Source organism: Dendropsophus ebraccatus, chromosome 15 (assembly GCF_027789765.1).
Source record: "Dendropsophus ebraccatus isolate aDenEbr1 chromosome 15, aDenEbr1.pat, whole genome shotgun sequence".
NCBI lineage: Eukaryota > Metazoa > Chordata > Amphibia > Anura > Hylidae > Dendropsophus > Dendropsophus ebraccatus.
Window position 1 is genome coordinate 54,088,573 of NC_091468.1, and position 18,647 is coordinate 54,107,219.

The following is an 18,647-nucleotide window of genomic DNA, read 5'->3' on the forward strand; positions in this document are numbered from 1 at the left end:
TTAGGTTACCAGCACTGAGTCTTGTATGTCAGCCATGCAGCACAGAGAGGGTGGTGGAGGGAGCAGACATGCATGCTGCAGCTTAGTACAGCTTCTAAGATTCTTAAGCTTAGAAGGATAATATGATTTTATAATTTTATAAACTGTCATCGCAGATAGATATAATTAGTTTTATCTCCCTTTCAGCTTTCTACTATGTATATATTGCTGACAGATTCTATACCAAAAAGTGGACACCTTACAATCTATTATTAAAGCCAAATGCTGTATAACTGTACTGTATTTGTACATCGACATTTTAGACTCCACTCACTCTGCTATTTTTTCTGTCACATTTTCAATGCTCTTTGATATTCAGGCTAATGTAGCAGATGCCTGGAAAGAAAGTCCATGAGAGCACCTGGATCATGGGATGAATAGACAGCTGCAGAACAAAGGAATACTTCCAGCTCCGGCTTCCATAAAATCTTTAACTTTTAATGAACTTCTCCTAAAATCATCACAGGCATGCTGACGCATTTCGGTCTTTAATCGTGGCTTAATGTGTATCCAAACACTGCAGGAAAAGCAGACACCAGTATGCATGCATCAATCTCTGGATATGAACAGGAAAATCTATATATATTAGGAGGCTCTTATCTGGTCAGGATAATGTGGCTGGGAGATTGTATGGAATCTGGAGCTGGAAGTATTCTTTTGTTCTGCATGAATCATGGTCATATTAATGATATTTTACAGAAATGCTGAACAGATCTGTGTATTACTTAAATCCTTCTGTTCAGCCGTTCTCTTAATATGCAGGAGAATAGGATTCTTGCCCCACCCCTCCCCCACCTTCCAGCAGCTGATTGAAAGTTAACTGCCTATATACAGCATTGATAGATAACTGTCAATCAGCTTCTGGTGGGCGGAGTTTTCTGCTTCTCATGAATATCCAGGACTACTGACCTCATGCACATAATAGGAAGGACTACTTATTATGCATGTTATTCAGGTGGATATCTCTGGATCAGCTGCACAGAACAATGTAAGTGATACATCATTCTGTTCAGCTTCTCTGCCACTAGTTTATGTTACTCTTATATAGGACACCATAAAGCTACTGACAGAGTCTATTTAACATGCTCATTTCTACATACAATGTAGATATATAGTAATAGGGCTCCCTCATCAACTCCATCCATCTATTACTTCATTGTCGCATGATCTGGCACTTAATGGCATTGCTGTACGGTATAAAAACACAATGTAGTGCAATATAACAGCATGTTTCTCAAAGAGCAAAGAGTAGATATGGTAGAGATAATAATGAATACAGCACTTCCCACTGTGATATATACATTAAGTGCATTGAAAATCATGGAGAAATTCAGTGACCAGTAAATGAACAGCTGTGTTTTCAGCAGTAGGATTTTATTTGTATGGGTACAAGAAAGTGCCATTGCTGGGTAGTGAATCTGGATTGTATTATGGGTATAGAACAGGGTAATATTTTGTTAGGATAAACAAAGGTTTCAAAGGATTTTAAAAAGTTATATTCAAAGTAATATTCAAGCAGTAGTAGCCTCTTCTCCACGACAGTCTCTGCTCCCAGCTTTGTAGCAGTTTTAGCTGCAGTCTGTCTCTTTAACAGTAATCTGCCACCGATTCGGTTGCAGGTGTCGAAATCACTGACCATACTGTACATACTGTTACAAGAGCTGGTTAAAAATAGTGTTGAGTACAGCTATTTGATCGAACACTACACTATTCGAGCTATTTGTTTATCTGAATGAAAACGCAGTAAAAATTCGGTTCGGGCTTTTTTCCAGCCCATAAACATGCAGGGGAGAGACAGGCACTAGGAATAGGCAGGACAAAAAAAAGCTTTAACTGTGATTGGCTGGCTATGTCACCTCCTTAGTAAATGAATAGGGGATTTCAGATTTGAGTCACTTGCTGATTTGAGTTAGAGAGGGACAGACTGTGTACCAGGGAGAGAAAGCTTTTAGGTGATGTTAGGTAGGAAGGGACCCCCCAAAGCCCTTGTTAGGGCTAAAAGTATAGAAAGAAGAGATTTAAAAGGTGTTTTGAGACAGTGTGTTCAGGGTCCTATTTGATTGATTGTTTATCTTTGTTAACCTGAAGATTGTTAACCTGAAATCGCTCATCATATTACACAGAACTATAGTCGTTAGTTACGATCGTTATTGTGATCGTTACTATGATCGTTTACTCCATCTGATCCCAGCAAAACAATGAACAATGTGCAATTACACTGAATGAGTAGTGAACAAATGCAGAACTTGAGCGAATGAATGTGGAATTACAACGATTAGTGAATAATTAGTGAACGTCTAGTGAACAATAGTTAGCAAACGATAATCGTCCCGTGTAATATGGCGCTTGGGTAGGAAGGGACCCCCAAAAGTTAGATGCACCCAGGCTTGCTTCCCCTGCTGTCCCAGATGAATTCCAGAGGTTTTGGCATCATTTTCTGAGGTGTCATTGTGCACTTGGTGACCTCCAAGTTGTGGAATATTGATTTCAAAGTCCTGAGTATTTTTCTCCCATAGACTATAATGGGATTCGATATTCGATCGAATATACGAATATTGGGGCCTGTTCAAATCGAATTTTCAAATATTTCACTATTTGCTCATCTCTAGTTAAAACCCAAGTCCCAGTAGGATGCTGACAGCCCACCATACCATGTGGGGGAGCTCCAACAGATGCTGAATAGTGATGAAGGGCCAACTACATGGCTGCTATTCACAAGGGTTGGTCGTGGGGGGTTATTAGAATAACACTTGCACATGCTGTAGATAAGGCTTCCATAGATTGTTAGCTACATGGTTATTATTGTCATTCTTTTCTGCTCTGCACATTTTAAGCGTACCTCACAGACTACTAAAAACTCACACCTCGGTAGAAGTTCTCGATAGCAGGCTCTGCAACAGGCTCAACAGCAGGCTCTGCAACAGGCTCAGCAGCAGGCTCTGCAACAGGCTCAGCAGCAGGCTCAGCAACAGGCTAAGCAGCAGGCTCTGCAACAGGCTCAATAGCCGGCTCTGTAACAGACTCAACAGCAGGCTTGTAACAGGCTCAACAGCAGGCTCTGTAACAGGCTCAACAGCAGGCTCAGCAGCAGGCTCAACAGCAGGCTCTGCAATAGGCTCAACAGCAGGCTCTGCAACAGTTTTATAGCAATTACTACAACAGCAGGCTCTGTAACAGGCTCAACAGCAGGCTCAGCAGCAGGCTCAACAGCAGGCTCTGCAATAGGCTCAACAGCAGGCTCTGCAACAGTTTTATAGCAATTACTACAACAGCAGGCTCTTTGACATTTTCTTAAAAGACTACTCTGGGAAAACTTAAAAAAAACACAGGGAGGGCAGGGAGTGGTGAAAACATAACGATAAATTTATACTTACATGTCCCATACCACCATAGTATAGCATCACTGCTTAGAGTTACCCGCTTATCCCCTGGATCTCCTAGTCCTGTGACGTCACGGCCCAGCTCGGAAATGTCCACCAAGACAATCAGTGACTGAAGCGGGACACCTCTGCAGCCAGTCACTAGGCCGGTAGTTTCTGTGGTGTTTTGAGGACACAGGAACCAGGAGATACAGGAGACCAGTGAATGACTGAGCGTTGGTGCTGCGGCTGTAACGGGACCGGTAAGTATAACTTGATTGTTTCAGTCCCACTCGGAGTACTCTTATAAAATCAGGTTCTGCAGCAGGCTTAACAGTATTTTAGTGTACCAAAAGTCACACACTGGTAGCCACAAGAAGTACAGCCAATCGATGTACCTGGATCAATAAATAGCACAGTTACCGGCCTATTCAACCCTGATGAGTCCTCAGTAAGTGATATATGTAAGATATCTCTTTGCACCTCAGCACACTAAGCTGTTATTTGCCGTTAAATGTCGGACGTTATTTCGAGGGTGTGAAAGTAGCAATACACTAAAATGGTAAAAGTAGTCGCAAATACATAAAAAAAATATTTTCCTGCCTTAAAAGTGTCCTCCGGTTTGCCTAGAATTAATTGGAGCATAACAAAGTCACCATCGGTGCAGAAATAAAAGGGGTTTATGTAAGGCGAGGAGGTCCTGGTATTCCATTGTAGAGGGACCAATGTCAGACGCCAGAATGCAAGATGAGTATAAAAGCAGAAAGAAAGTAAAAAACATCAATGCATGTTGCCTGGTGACAGCATGGAAGAACATACTGTGCTATGTGCTGATTGTGTACAATTCTTTCTGTAAAATATGACAGAGAAATGAAACAAATTACAAAGAGACCTGACAACGATGCTTTGTCTTATATTATATTATATGAAATGAAAAAAAAAAAAAGAACATTTGACTATGAATTCTGGTGTTTTGTTAAATTCTAGAAATATGACTTATCCATTAGAGGTAGGAAAGCAAACAGCGAGCTCAATGGAGAATGGAACGCTGGGATGTCTGGCTGTTGTGTAATGCTTCTGTCGAGCTTTTAAAGCTGAGGTTCCACTCAGAGACGTGGAAGAAGAGTACGTTCAGAAAAAGACTAAAAGGGGCAGTAAACCTGAAATACTTATACAATAAAAATATTGACTTTTTTCTTAATTTTTTTTTCTCCATCTATTCAGTGAAAAACTAGGACATGTCATAACTCGGACCAGATCACGGCACAGATTTCCCCATAAAAGTCTAAGAGATCCGTGTTTTTCACGGATTGCACAAATCTGACGTCCATTTACATTCTTGCAATATGTGAAAAACCGATGAAGATGTGATGTAATCAGTGTAATTTCACCCCTTCCCTCCGCAGGATGTACCGGCACGTGGGGTGGGGAGGTTTAGAGAGGGGCCGCGCCGCAGTCCCGCTCTGAACTGCCGCGATCCCGGCTGCTTACTGCAGCATGGGGCCGCGGCTATTAGCGGGTGCCACCGATCGGCCGCACCCGCTAATTAGGACAGTCATGCTTGACAGCTAAATCTAACTATCCTTTTCAGCGTCTTCCCTGGTGTCTAGTGGCCTGATCTCCCCCCCGCGATGCGATCATGCGTGGGAGATCTGGTGTACTGAGCCGGCCGGGGCTCAGCATCGGAAAGACGCTGATCCCGGCTTGGCAATCCACTTAGATGGTCTGCTGCAGAACATTATAATAGAGCACCAATCTGATGGATCGGTGCTCTATTATCTACACAGCATTGATCTCAGTGGGAGATCAGTGCTGTGTATATAGAAGTCCCCCAGGGGGCTTCTAATTACTGTTAGGAAAAAAAAAAGTGTTTCTAATAATAAAAAAATCCCCTCCCCTAATAAAAGTTTAAATCACCCCCCCTTTTCCCATTTTATAAATAAAAATAAGTAAATAAATAAACAAACATATCTGGTATCACCCAAACTATTAATTTATCACATTCCTGATCTTGAATGATAAACGGCGTAAGCGTGAAAAAATTCGATCAAAAAGTCACATATACGCAAGTAAGGTACCAATAGAAAGAACACATCATGGCGCAAAAAATAACAGCTCACACAGCCCCATAGACCAAAGGATAAAAGCGCTATAAGCCTGGGAATAGAACGTTTTTAAGGAACATTTAGTTTTTTGGAAAGGACATGAAATAATATAAAAGTTATGCAAGTTACATATCGTTGTAATCGTACCGACTTGAGGAACATGCATAACAAGTCAGTTTTACCATAGGGCGCATAGCGTAAACACAAACCCCCACATTATGCAAAAATTAAGTCTGCCATTAAAAAATAAAATTAGTGGTGCAAAAAATAAGGACTCATTTAGGTCTCTAGGTGAAAAAATGCAAGTGCTATGGCTTTTTAAACACGAGGAAGAAAAAGCGAAAACGCAAAAACGAAAATTGGCCTGGGAGGAAAGGGGTTAAAAAGCTTTAATCCAATCCTTAAAAAACATGGACACAGATACAATGGGGGGAGATTTATCAAACATGGTGTAAAGTGAAACTGGCTCAGTCGCCCCCGGCAACCAATCAGATTCCACTTTTCATTCCTCACAGACTCTTTGGAAAATGAAAGGTGGAATCTGATTGGTTGCTAGGGGCAACTGAGCCAGTTTCACTTTACACCATGTCTGATAAATCTTGCCCCAAAGGGTTTAGGCATTTACCTTGACTCTATCACAAGTTGATCAACAAGAATGATAGTTGTGTGGATCAGTTTAGAACCACTATTATGGTAAAAAAAGACATACTTGACATTATATTTTTCCTAAATTGTGGCATTGGTTTTCCTTATAGGTTTCTAGGACTGTATCTGTACAAAACAAGAAAGGCCTCTATTATTGGCAATAATGGGTTATATAACGGCAGGTGGCTATTCTTCTAAGCTGCAAGGTGCTGTTCACCATTTTACCACTTTACCGGTCTAAAGCTCTCCTCTGTGCTTTCAAGAACTGTGACATGTACTTGAGGCATATAGGGTCTTACGGAACAAGTTGGAAAGGCTTGAAGCATCAGATAACCTTTGCTTTTGTACTAGATCCTGTAATAGCCACTACAGCTCCCAAGACATTTGCCCACCGACCCCTAATTTAATAAAGCTCTACACATGTTACATGTTAGTGACTAATAATGTCTCTATGCACTCAGTTGACCCCAGGTCTTGATGGTAGAGCAGGATGAGAAGACCCACCAGTAATTACACAAGAAATAAATGCAAACTTGTATTAAGTAAGAAATAGTGAGCACTGTGTCACTGGAAAAAATACATCACTTCCTGCAGGATATACAGCAGCTGATAAGTACTGGAAGACTGGAGATTTTTTAAATTTTTGACATTTCAAAAATGAGCGATCAGCCAATGAAAGTTTTGCTTGTTCATCTGCTGATCGCTGGCCCTATTACACAGCGCAATACCTTCCTGATTGGGCAGATAACCAGCCTTAAAGGGGTTGTGTTACCTAAATTTTAATTTACTGTTTAGCATCAGATACTAAAACTTATCTTATTTTTATCTGTTTCTATTTTCTGACTTAAATTTTTATATATTTCACTATTTGTATATTGTTATTGGGGCTGCTATATTGCCTTAACAGCATTAAGTGACATGCTTTACAGCAAGACTCGTGGACATAAAAGAAAATAGACACACTCTGTCTCCTTGAGATGAATGTGAAACATAACTGAGCAAAGGTTACTCTGTGACCTTTGAGAAGCTCATGCCACATGGAGCTGCCATTGTCTCCCTTACCCACTGGTGTCAAATTATGCTTAATGCTGTACTGTGCTGTGTCACTTTACAGCACCCTCCTCTTATCACTACAGACACAACAGGAACTCTTAGCTTAGTTTTAGCCCCAAGTGGTGAGAATGAAAACTGCAAGATATCAGGATTATTTTATAATATAGATAGAAAGATGGAAAATTTGAAAAAAATGCCACCAAATATTCTTAAAAAATGTATAACATAAAAACAATAAGTTACTTTCTAATGACCTATTCCCTTTAAGCCTCTATAAATATGTATAATTTATTTAAAAATTATCTAAAAATTCCCCATGTACAACTTGCCCATTGCTGTCAAATATGATTGTCCGAGTTCATTGTCTCTGGAGGTTTATTTAACCCTTTCACGACCTGGGGTCATTGATGCATCAATGCCCAGGCCGTTTTTGGACATCAGCTTATGGGATCATAATGATCCCATAAGCTGATGTCCTTATGTCTGCCCCCTCTCCTCTGTCCCCTGCGGCTGTTACAATCTTGTGACAGCGGCATGGGAGAGGGGGGGGCAGAGCTCACGGTTTGCGCCCGATGCGTGCCCTGCTCCCCCCCTCCTTCTCTCTCCCCGCTGGCCTCTGTAGTCAGGAAACCGGAAGCCTTAGACTACCATCAGGGCCCTGTGATCACTTTGCAGAGCCCCAATGGACACCAGACAAAGAATTCTCCCTCTGTAGAGGGAGAATTCTCCGTCCGGAGCTTTATAGATGCTGCGGTCGTGCTGACCGCAGAATCTATAGGGTTAACTCTCAGCATTGGAGCGCGGCTCCAGTGCTGAGAGCTGCTGATAGCCGTGACCCACCGCGGGGGACACAGGCGCAGCTCTTGTGCCTGTGTCTTCCGGCAGCGTAAACTAAAGTCACTGCAGCATCAGGCATAGGCTGCAGCTACCTTAATTTACTGTGGGGAGGCGGGAGGGGATTAAAGCAGACGCACTGGGTTTTTTCTCCCTTTGTCAATAAATGGAACAAGCATAAAACAGGATAAAAAAACAGATTTTGTGATTTAGATGCTAATCATATTGATAACGTTGTGGCAGACATATTGCAGAGAGCAATGCTTTTAGCATTAGGAGCAATTGGAAAGGGTTTGAAGATGTCATATTGTAATGCGTGCAGTATTTGATAAAGAATGACAATGCTGAAGCCAATAAAGAAAGCGTACAGCTCCCTGAAGGCATTCTCTAGGAAAATAGTAATATATCTAAATGGATGAAGCACTAGATGTGATATAATGGATATTAACTGGTAAAACGAGAGCTGAGTGATCTTTTGGCCACCACATCTGCAGAAGAGGAGAAGGGGATTGTTCAGATATGGTACATCCACAATACATTCTATATACCATGTTGTAAAAAAACAAATCCTTACAACCAGTAAGTACAAGTATCTTTGATTCTCATTTAGCAAATTTATGCAAAATACTTCATACTTAAAGGGGTACACCGGAGGAAAAAATTCAACTGGTGTAAATCAGATTTGTAAATGACTTAGGTTTAAAAATCTTAAGTCTTCTAGTACTTATCAGCTGCTCTAAGCGCCGCAAGAGGTGGGGCTTTCTTTTCAGTCTGACATGGTGCTCTCTGCCCATGAGAGGAACTGTCCAGAGCAGTAGCAAATCCACATTGGACAGTTTGGACAGTTCCTGAAACGGACAGAGGTATAAGCAGAGAGCACTGTGTCAGACTGGGAAGAAAAAAATTTCCTGCAGGACATACAGCAGCTGAAAAGAACTTGAAGGCTTGAGATTTTTAAATAAAAGTAATTTACAAATCTTTATACCTTTCTGACACCAGTTGATTTAAAAAAAAAAAAAAAAAAAGTTCTCCAGAGTACTCCTATAAGTTAGCCGAACCTGCTGGTGGGGGGTGTACAGATGATGCCAATGGAGAAAAGGGTCCACGTGATGGAATTTCAGTGTCTGACCCCTTTGTTCTTAAGAGCGATAAGCCACCACTAGAGCAGTCTGGCTGAGTCATAACCCTTTCCTCCCTATAGAGAACACAATCAAATGCTTCTGTATATAGGGGTATATGGCCATAAGTCTATAAAAATTATGAAATCCAAAAATAAAATTGCAATACAAATATACAGTGGTACCTTGGTTTAAGAGTAACTTGGATTAAGAGCGTTTTGGTTTAAGAGCATTGCTTTGGTTTAAGAGCTCCCAGTACTGGGTGGGAGCACGAGTGGGGGAGGGGCATGGTCTGCATAGCGGGGTCTACAGCTCTATACTCTGGCCCAGGAAGTCTCCCTTCCAAATCATAGCAGATCCAGATTCAGCCTGGGGCTTGCATCAGGGGACAGGACTGTGGGGGGTAATCTCTCCATAGCTGTAACCCCTCTCTCCCCGGACAGAGAGTGCTGCATGTATGTGCCCACATCTTCCCTGCTCATTCCTTCATGCTCCCTGCAGTCTCTCTCAGCCCTTGTGTGTCCCATCCTCTCCATTACTGTACAGTAACTTATAATATCACATATTCAGCTGTTTCTGAATGTTTGTTTCATCTGTTTTACATGTTATTCAGAATAATAAATCATTATTTTTGGGGCGTGGAACCAATTGTCTGCATTTCTATAATTTCTTATGGGAAATTTTGCTTTGGTTTAAGAGTGAATTTCGATTACAAGCTCGTAATCCAAGGCACCACTTGTATTTGGTATGTAATACCATTCTGACTTGCAGAATAGGGGACAAGAAGACCCCAATTCTCCCAATAGGTGGGCATCACAGAGAGGATTTGGGTTACACTGTTTCTATGTACTGAAATAGTGACATTTATTTATTTTCCTAGAAAACAATTTTGCACTCGACCATCTAAGTTCTTATGTAAAAAGTCAAGATGACTTCTTGACGACTACTTATAATCCTATAGAGATAATATGCTTCTTTGAGGCACATATACTAAACAGCTCATAGGAGAAATGATCATTTTCCTCTATAATGACAAATATTCTTCATGAACAACTCTATTAAGAATTGGAGTAGAATACAGATAAATGACATCCACATACCATATCTTAGAAGGACGGTCATTGTTTGTCCTTAGCCTGGCAGGTTATTGTAATGCTGATGGTTTATTATTACATTGTTGATCATACTTGACTATGTTTTTTTTTAATCAATGTTTGTATATTGCTACATATCCACATTAAATAAATTATAATAGTAATATTGAACATAACAGTGAGCTAAGCGGTTCCTCCTTATAGAGAAGACAGCATTGCAATAATACCATTTCATATTACTCCCTCTCCCATTACCAATACGGCTAGACAATAAACATTAGAGCAATTTATCTCTCACAACTGTGCAGTTTTATTGCTCAGCTTTTATCTTGTTCTAAGTCTATTTTACGTACATTTGTTGAGAGTCTAGATGTGTGGTTTCAAGAAAACAGATGTGAAGAAAAATGATGTATTTTGAAGAATCCATAGAGAAAAGAAGTTTGAAAGATTAGCTGGATGTCATAAAGCTTGGGTTGCAGCGCTGTTCGAGAGTCCTGTCAATACTTGTGTTAGCAATAAAGTTCTCTTGACACCGATCCTGAAGTTCCCAAAGATGTCATGATTTAAGGATATCTCATACAGAAAACGCTGGTGGTGTTGCCTAATGCACTAGCTGGAGGTCATAAAGCTTGGGTTGCTGCACTCTGTGAGAGTCCTGTCAATAATACTTGTGTTAGCAATACAGTGTTCTCAACACCGATCCTCAAGTTTCCCAAGATGTCATGATTTGAGGATATCTTACACAGAAAACGCTGGTGGTGTTGCCTGATGCCCTAGCTGGAGGTCATAAAGCTTGGGTTGCGGCACTCCGTGAGAGTCCTGTCAATAATATTGTGTTAGCAATAAAGTGTTCTCAACACCAATCCTCAAGGTCCCCAAGATGTCATGATTTGAGGATATCTCATACAGAGAACGCTAGTGGTGTTGCCTGATGCAACAATTTGGTTTAGCAGTGGTGATATTGACAAAACCGTTAGTAGAGTTGGGCCGTTTTATAGCCCAACTCTAAAATGTTTGTAGCCTCTTTGTTGCGCTGTGTTTTTATTTAAAGCATAGATGTTATTGCACAATGGAGCATCGTTCTGATATCTTTCAGGATGAGATACTGACCACCAATCCCAAGTGATTAAAGGGAAGCTGTCAGCTCCCGGGCCCTACCTAAGGTGCTGACAGTGAGCTGTAGCTGGAAGTCCCCTAGTAAGCACATTGCCTTTTGGTAATTTGTCCATGCAATGCATTAAGCACAATCATACTGTAATAAAGAGTCAAACAATAGTTGTTTGTGCCTCACCCTGGCCGCCTCACCACTCCTTCTTTCTCCCTCTTCATGAATAATCAATGCTGCCCGGCCTCCTGCTTGCTCAGCTGTCAGTCAGTGTCTCTGATTGCAGATCAGTCCTCTGTAGGCAGTTTATGTCTGAAAGAAACCCTCAGATATAGTTGAATCTTTGAACTCAAATGTATTGGAGCTGTGGTCTAGGGGTAAATCACCTGTATCGAGACCTGCCAGCAGTTCATTCTTTGGTTCAAATCCACTGATGGAAATGAAATACAGTGGTACCCTGGTTTAAGAGTAACTTGGTTTGAGAGCATTTTGCAAGAAGAGCTTACATTTTCTCAAAATTGTAACTTGGTTTAAGAGCATTGCTTTGGTGTAAGAGCTCCCTGTACTGGGTAGGAGGGGGAGGGGGGATGGGCATGGTCTGCATAGCGTGGTCTACAGCACTGTACCCAGGAAGTCTCCCTCACTTTCCAAATTATGGTAGATCTACTTCAGGCTGGGGCTTGCATCATGGGACAGGACTGTGCAGGAAATTTTCATAGCTGTAACCCCTCTATGTGCCCACATCTGCCCTGCTCATTTCTTCATGCTCCCTGCAGTCTCGGTCAGCCCTTGTGTTTCCCATCCTCTCCATTCCTGCTATAATGTACCTGCACTTACACCCAGCTATACACACTGCTGCTATAATGTGCCTGCACTTACACTCAGCCATTAACACTGCTGTATAGAAAAGTTTCTGTCACTGTCCTCCTGCACAGCTCTGTGATTCTCACTTTCTGATTGGTCCATGCTAAACAACCCCTTCCCCACTGCTGTCATGTGACCACACAGTACCACGCTACTGCATTATGGGGATCTGCAGTTCCATACTGTAACTACAAACTGCTGTTGTTTTTTTTAGGTTTATGCAGTTACTTTACATTATACTCCACATGCTGATTGCTATACTGTACAGTAACTTATAATATCACATATTTAGCTGTTTATGTTATTTAGAATAAAAAAAATCATTATTGTTGGGGTGTGGAACCAATTTTCTGCATTTCAATGATTTCTTATACTAAGATGGGATAAGTCTAAAAGCACATTTCCCCTGATCCAGTGTCCACAAATAATTATGTATAGCAGGTCAGGGGTCAGTCCTGATGTAGTCCTTGACATGACTAAAGTCCTTTTAATGTGCTCAAAATGTGGAGGAACGTACACGACTTAGAGATGAAATCAATGACACCATTTGCAGGAGACTTTGGTTTATGGCTGAAGAATAAGGGGGACGTGATGAATGGTCCACACAACATTGGCCTTTTTTTTATTTCTAGCCTAAAGGCCAATAGAAAAGATTGAGAATATGGATTTTACACTGAGCTGAGCAATCCTATTGTAGGTATAAAAAAAAAAAAAAAATTTTTTTTTCCTTATTATCACCAGTCACTCTAAATCAGTGTCTGCCAAATGCATCCTCGGGCTAACCTCTCTCCAAATAGAAACCATTGACAGAAAGAACCAATAATCATTCATATTGTCAATACAATTGGATTTGGTGGTGATGTGCACAGTCTCTATGGTAACGGCTAATTGATACCATCTACGAGCAAGGCGGCAGCCGTTTGCGGCTTTGATCTTTAGTTTTTCTTTAATTTGCAACACAATTAGAATTGATTTAAGAATAAAGAAGTTGCATATGCAACAGTGGAGTTAATTACAGAGAAGTAGGGGGCGGTATATTAATTAATCCATTGTGAATTAACACAGTAAACACAGATGTGTAATATTTCAAATATCTTCTATTTAGGAGACTGTGATTATACGGAACATTTGTATCTATGTCATCCAAGTGTGATTGGATTTTAATGTAAATTAATGATAATTAATGACATTGAATTCTAGTCAGGTCTGGAAGACCTTTTGCAAGCTCATGGAACAAACAAACGCCGGTGAAAATGGATCCCTACCTCCTCTCAGCCCCTTCGCTTTTGGCTAGAGAACGGCAGACTTAGGCTGGGTTCACACTATGCTTTTGCAATCTGTTTTTTTTTTTTCCCATCCGTTGTTGCAAAAAACAGATGAAAAAACTGATGCAATTCCGTCAGTTTTTCCATTTACTTCCATTATAAAAAAAAGCATCAAAACGCATCAGTTTTCCTTAACGTACACAAAACTGTATTTGACTTTATTTTTGTGTATGTTAAAAAAAACGTATACGATTTGATCCGCTTTTTCTACAATGGAAGTTGATGGACCAATGCATCAAAACGGATGCACGCAAATGCATCTGTTTTTCCATCAGTTTTTTGCAAAAATAGATGAAGAAAACGAATTGCAAAAATGTAAGTGTGAACCCAGCCTGGTCTGGGTGCCTGTTTATTGTGCCTGGTCTCTTTTTACAGACCACAGTCCAAGAGATAATGGGGTTTTCTACTACAGTATGTCTGTACCAATGTTGGTGCACCTTTAGGCTATGTTCACACAACATATTTTTCCACATTTTTCCGTTGGCCGGGTGTCTATGGGATCCCGGTTGGAGCGTATACACATAGTATACGCTCCGTCCGGGACCCCTAGCGGTGCCGCAAACAACTGACATGTCAGTTTTCTGCGGCCGCTATTCAGTGAATAGCGGCCGTAGGAAATCCTGTCAGTGCACACTATGAAGCGAGCGTCTGTGGCCGCAAGCTTCATAGTGTGCTATGGGGAGTTCTGATGCGGGCATGCGCTGATGTGCCTGCATCAGAATTCTGTGACAGGAAAGATCATCTGGCGAGTACTGCAGTACCGGCCGGGATGATCTTTGCAGAAACCGGCCGCTCCCTGACCCGGTCGGGTCACGGAATGGCCGGTCTCTTTCGCCATGTGAACATGGCCTTAAGTACAATAGGCAATAATGAATGCCAAAGGAGTTTGCTTTTTACATAGACAGTGACAGCCAACCAAATTAAGAGGAATTATCTATAAATCATGAAGCTGTTGATATCTACACAGTCATTATTTGTATGTTAGTATTCAAAGGGAATTTGTTGTCGCAGTTATATATAAGGGTATATTTATGGTTTAAAGGTCTATTGGGGCATGGTTTAAGATTTACATCAGGGGTGTTAAAATCAAATACATAGGGGTCAAAATTGAAAATTGGACACAGTCTCGGGTCAACCTTGATATTTATTGAAGCGGGCGTGCAGCATTCCTGGCAGTGTCAGAGTCGCATGTGTCTCCCAGCGCTGTGCACTATGATAAATGATATGATAAATTGCTATGACATGTGAAGGATAGGAAGGTAGAGGGCATGGTGAAGGAAAGCTTAAGAGAGACAATAAAGCTCCCCCAATAGTGTCCCATATAGTAGCCAGCCCTCCCAATGTTTTCCCATATAGTAGCTAACCCCCACAATAGTCCCCTATATACTTGTTAATTACTGCCACATTAGTGCCCCACTTGGATTTTGGTCTGGACTTACCTATCCTGGCTCCCACACTGCAGCCCCTCTGGCTGCAAGACACACCCAACGCAGAATGCTTATATTATGATTGGCTATACAGTTGGCGGGCAAGCTCTAGGAAATTAATTGATTTCCTCACTGGGCCAAAAATAATGGCAACTTGTGGCAGGAGGTGCAATGCAGCCTCCAGCCACAAGATAGACTGGCTGGACAGGAAGCCAATGGCTTCTTGCTCTGTCAGTCAGAACGTGACAGCATCTAACTGTGAGCGGTCATCACAAATGCTCACAGTTAAAGGGCCAAGAGCCTTTATGGTAGCTATGCCACAGCGCGTATCTCTAAGTAAATCCAGCAGATCTGAAGCTGCTATATTCTACATCAGTTCTGGTGCTAGTGTTAATTTTTTCCATGACAACGCAAATTCAAAAATCAGGTGTGGGGAGGTTTACCTCCTTTATAACCTTGCCATGGTCACCAGGCGAGCAGGACATACTATGGAGAAAAGTTGCAGATGGTTTGGACTTGTAATTCCATGGAGAGAGAAAATAGACATGGTCACTAGAGATGAGCGAACCTGGAGCATGCTTGAGTCCATCCGAACCTGAACTTTCGGCATTTGATTAGCGGTGGCTGCTGAAGTTGGATAAAGCCCTAAGGCTATGTGGAAAATATGGATATAGTAATTGGCTGTATCCATGTTTTCCAGACAACCTTAGAGCTTTATCCAACTTCAGCAGCCACCGCTAATCAAATGCCAAACGATCGGGTTCGGATGGACTCGAGAATGTTTGAGGTTCGCTTATCTCTAATGGTCACACATCCAAAAGCCTCACACTAATTGTTTGCTTCTCACCACTATTAATACTAACATCAAGAGTTAGATACAATTTGATTAAAGTGTAGAAGCCCACACATCACTTCACAGTTCATGATTGGGACCCCAACCTACATGGAGCAGTGCCACTCCCACGGTGAACAACATCCACCACCACAGTGGTCCAATAACCCAACAGTTGTAAGACCTAACACCCTGGGCCTCACCACTGCACAGACCACTGTAGAGAAGGTACCTCAGCAGCTGTTTTGGAGAAGAGCAGTATGGTTTGAGGAATGAACCGCCACATAATATATAACTTAGGTCAGTGGTGAGTTTCTTGAGCTACCTCAAGTGCCGAGGTTTTTTCGATAGCCAACTTAAAGAATCCAGGTACACAATTCACTGGTATGCACCATACTGTATCTCCGGAACTTCTCTTTGAGGCTGCTACAAGTGATGGAGACCTTTTTTTTGTGTGTGTTTCACCCAATGAAAGATCCATGGACAGATGAGTGAAGCTTCACCATACTTAACAACCTGGTTCTATTCTTTATTGTGAATTAGGAGCAAACGCATGCACAAAACATTAGAGAGAGAAAAATAAAAGAAAAATACAAGGCAATCTACACAATAGTACATCAAAGCAACACTGAAAGGTTTATTCAGTCTATTTCGTTTTATCGGCCATATGATCACCTTATCTTATTGTGGAAAATCAGGCACAGTAGTAGGAAAAATATTTATTGCTTCAGCCCTTGGCTGCTGCTAAACTCTCAGGTTGTCCAGATAAAAGAAATCAATGTACAGAGGGTACAAAAAGACTCAAGAGCCGCTATTATGGAACAGAGAATCAAGCCAGTTTCATGGCATTGGAACAAATCATTTTCCAGGACCTTGTCATCTCGTAACAAATATTCTCGCAATTTTGCAGTAATACAACCACTTTGAGTAGCTCCTCTTCCATTTATGAGCACCCTCACATTATATTAGGGCCAAGACTTTTAACTCTGATTCAGATACCTTGGAATCACTCAAATACAATCCAACAGTATCAAAATGTTCACAACCCTTGGAGAAGACCTTGGTTACCTAGATATGTCTAAGGCCAAGACCATCCTGATTAAATCCCAGGGAACCTTTTATGAATTTGGAGACAAAAGTAGCAATTTAGCAGAAAACACTCTCGCCTTTGTCCCGAACATATTTCACCAACTGGAATAAGGAACCTTCCCAAAAACATTGCTACCACCTAGAAACTTTACAATTTACTATATAACATCTAATATAATGGTCTTCCATATTTCTCAGACCTTCATTACCTAGATAAACTCAATTTTTGAATCATCTACTCTGCTAACACATCTCAATGGCTCTCCAAGGCTAATGCAATCATGTGAATGGTGTGAATGGAATACTTGGCAACCTCCCAGAGGAAAGATATGTATGCAGTAGACAAAACATTGTTTCCCGGGCTTCATTTTACCTATTCTCTTTAATAGTCCCAACTCATGGTCACCCAGGACTAATTACTGATGTCAATAATAGACCCTTCTCCCTTCCTTTGTGTTTCTTCTCCGTTTCTTCTTTTTTTTCCCATTCTTTTTGTCTCAATTGTCTATTCATAAGAGGTCCCTTATATCTGATGATAGACATTATGAATTGTCATCTTTTTTATAGTCCATTCTTTTGTTGCTGCTATGTCCTTTAAAAAAAAGTCTGCCTTATTGCCTATGTTGGTATTTTTTGTTAAAATGTTGAAAAAACAATAAAAAGCATATAACAAGCAATACAAAAACAAAACAGATGAACAGAAGTTTGATAGGGGCTTTGTGGGGGCTTCTATTTTTACTAGCAATTTGCTAGATCTGAGCATAAGACCCCATTTCCATCCGAGTTTAATCTTTCCCTGCTAAAAAGAAAGTAAAACCTGTTTTACTATGATACCAAGGGAAATTGGGTTTGAGAAAAGTCTTATCATTTCATCTACTTTCACTGCTGGTGATTTTCTGAGAGGCGACAGACCCACCCTTATTGATAAACTCATAGCTTCCCATGGGAAAACATAGGAACTCATGAAATTTTAAGAGATATAGTAATAAAAGAAGCACCAACCACTATAAGGAATATCAAAATAAAGCAAATGTACCATTTAGATGAGTGGGGAAAAAATTTCATACTAACTTATACCAGGTTCCCGCAGTGTGTGCCTTTTTCTGATATGGGAAACAGATCATTGATGTCAGGGAGGCCAGCCAAAGATAACACTGCCGGCTGCTGGTTAAAGCACACAATAGAGTAAAATCCTAGGTGCATTGCTCCCTGGGAAATACAAACATGCTAAAAAGAGCCCAGTCAGCCTCATTTAAGAGTCTCAAAACTCAGGACTAGCCAAATATCATTTACTTATAGGGCCACTTAATATAGTAGTTTTTGTGGTTTCCCTACAGGAGCCACCCCTTGGCTGGGCCCTTTCCGGAGGGATATCTGGCTATTCATGTGTTTCGAGACTCCTAAATGTGGCTCCACAGGCTCTTTTTTGCAAGTTTCTGATATGCAAATCTGGCCGCTAAATGCACCAAATAGGGGCCCGCTACCCCTAGTGTACCGATATCCCCGCCTCTCAGTGATGCGGCCAGACTTGATTCTGGTGGAGGCCCATCACAAGTTTAAAAAATGGTCCGTTCCCCCAGGATGTACACGTCTGAGTAGACAAGGTAGTATGAAAAAAGAATTTCACTTATCTAACTGGTACATTCGCTTTAATGAGCACATTGTATCGAGCCCATTGAGGAAAAAAAAATGTTTGAGGTCCGTTTTATGGCTAAGGAGTTAAAAGAAGATGAGAAAATTATTGAATTTAGAGTATCG

At 41.1% G+C, this 18,647-nt stretch overlaps 1 protein-coding gene across 1 annotated transcript in view; it reads left to right on the top strand.

Annotated features, from left to right (window-relative positions):
- Positions 1–18,647, top strand: part of PCSK2 (proprotein convertase subtilisin/kexin type 2) — a 138,915-nt gene that overhangs the window by 22,711 nt on the left and 97,557 nt on the right. The gene's annotated exons all lie outside the window — the stretch shown is intronic.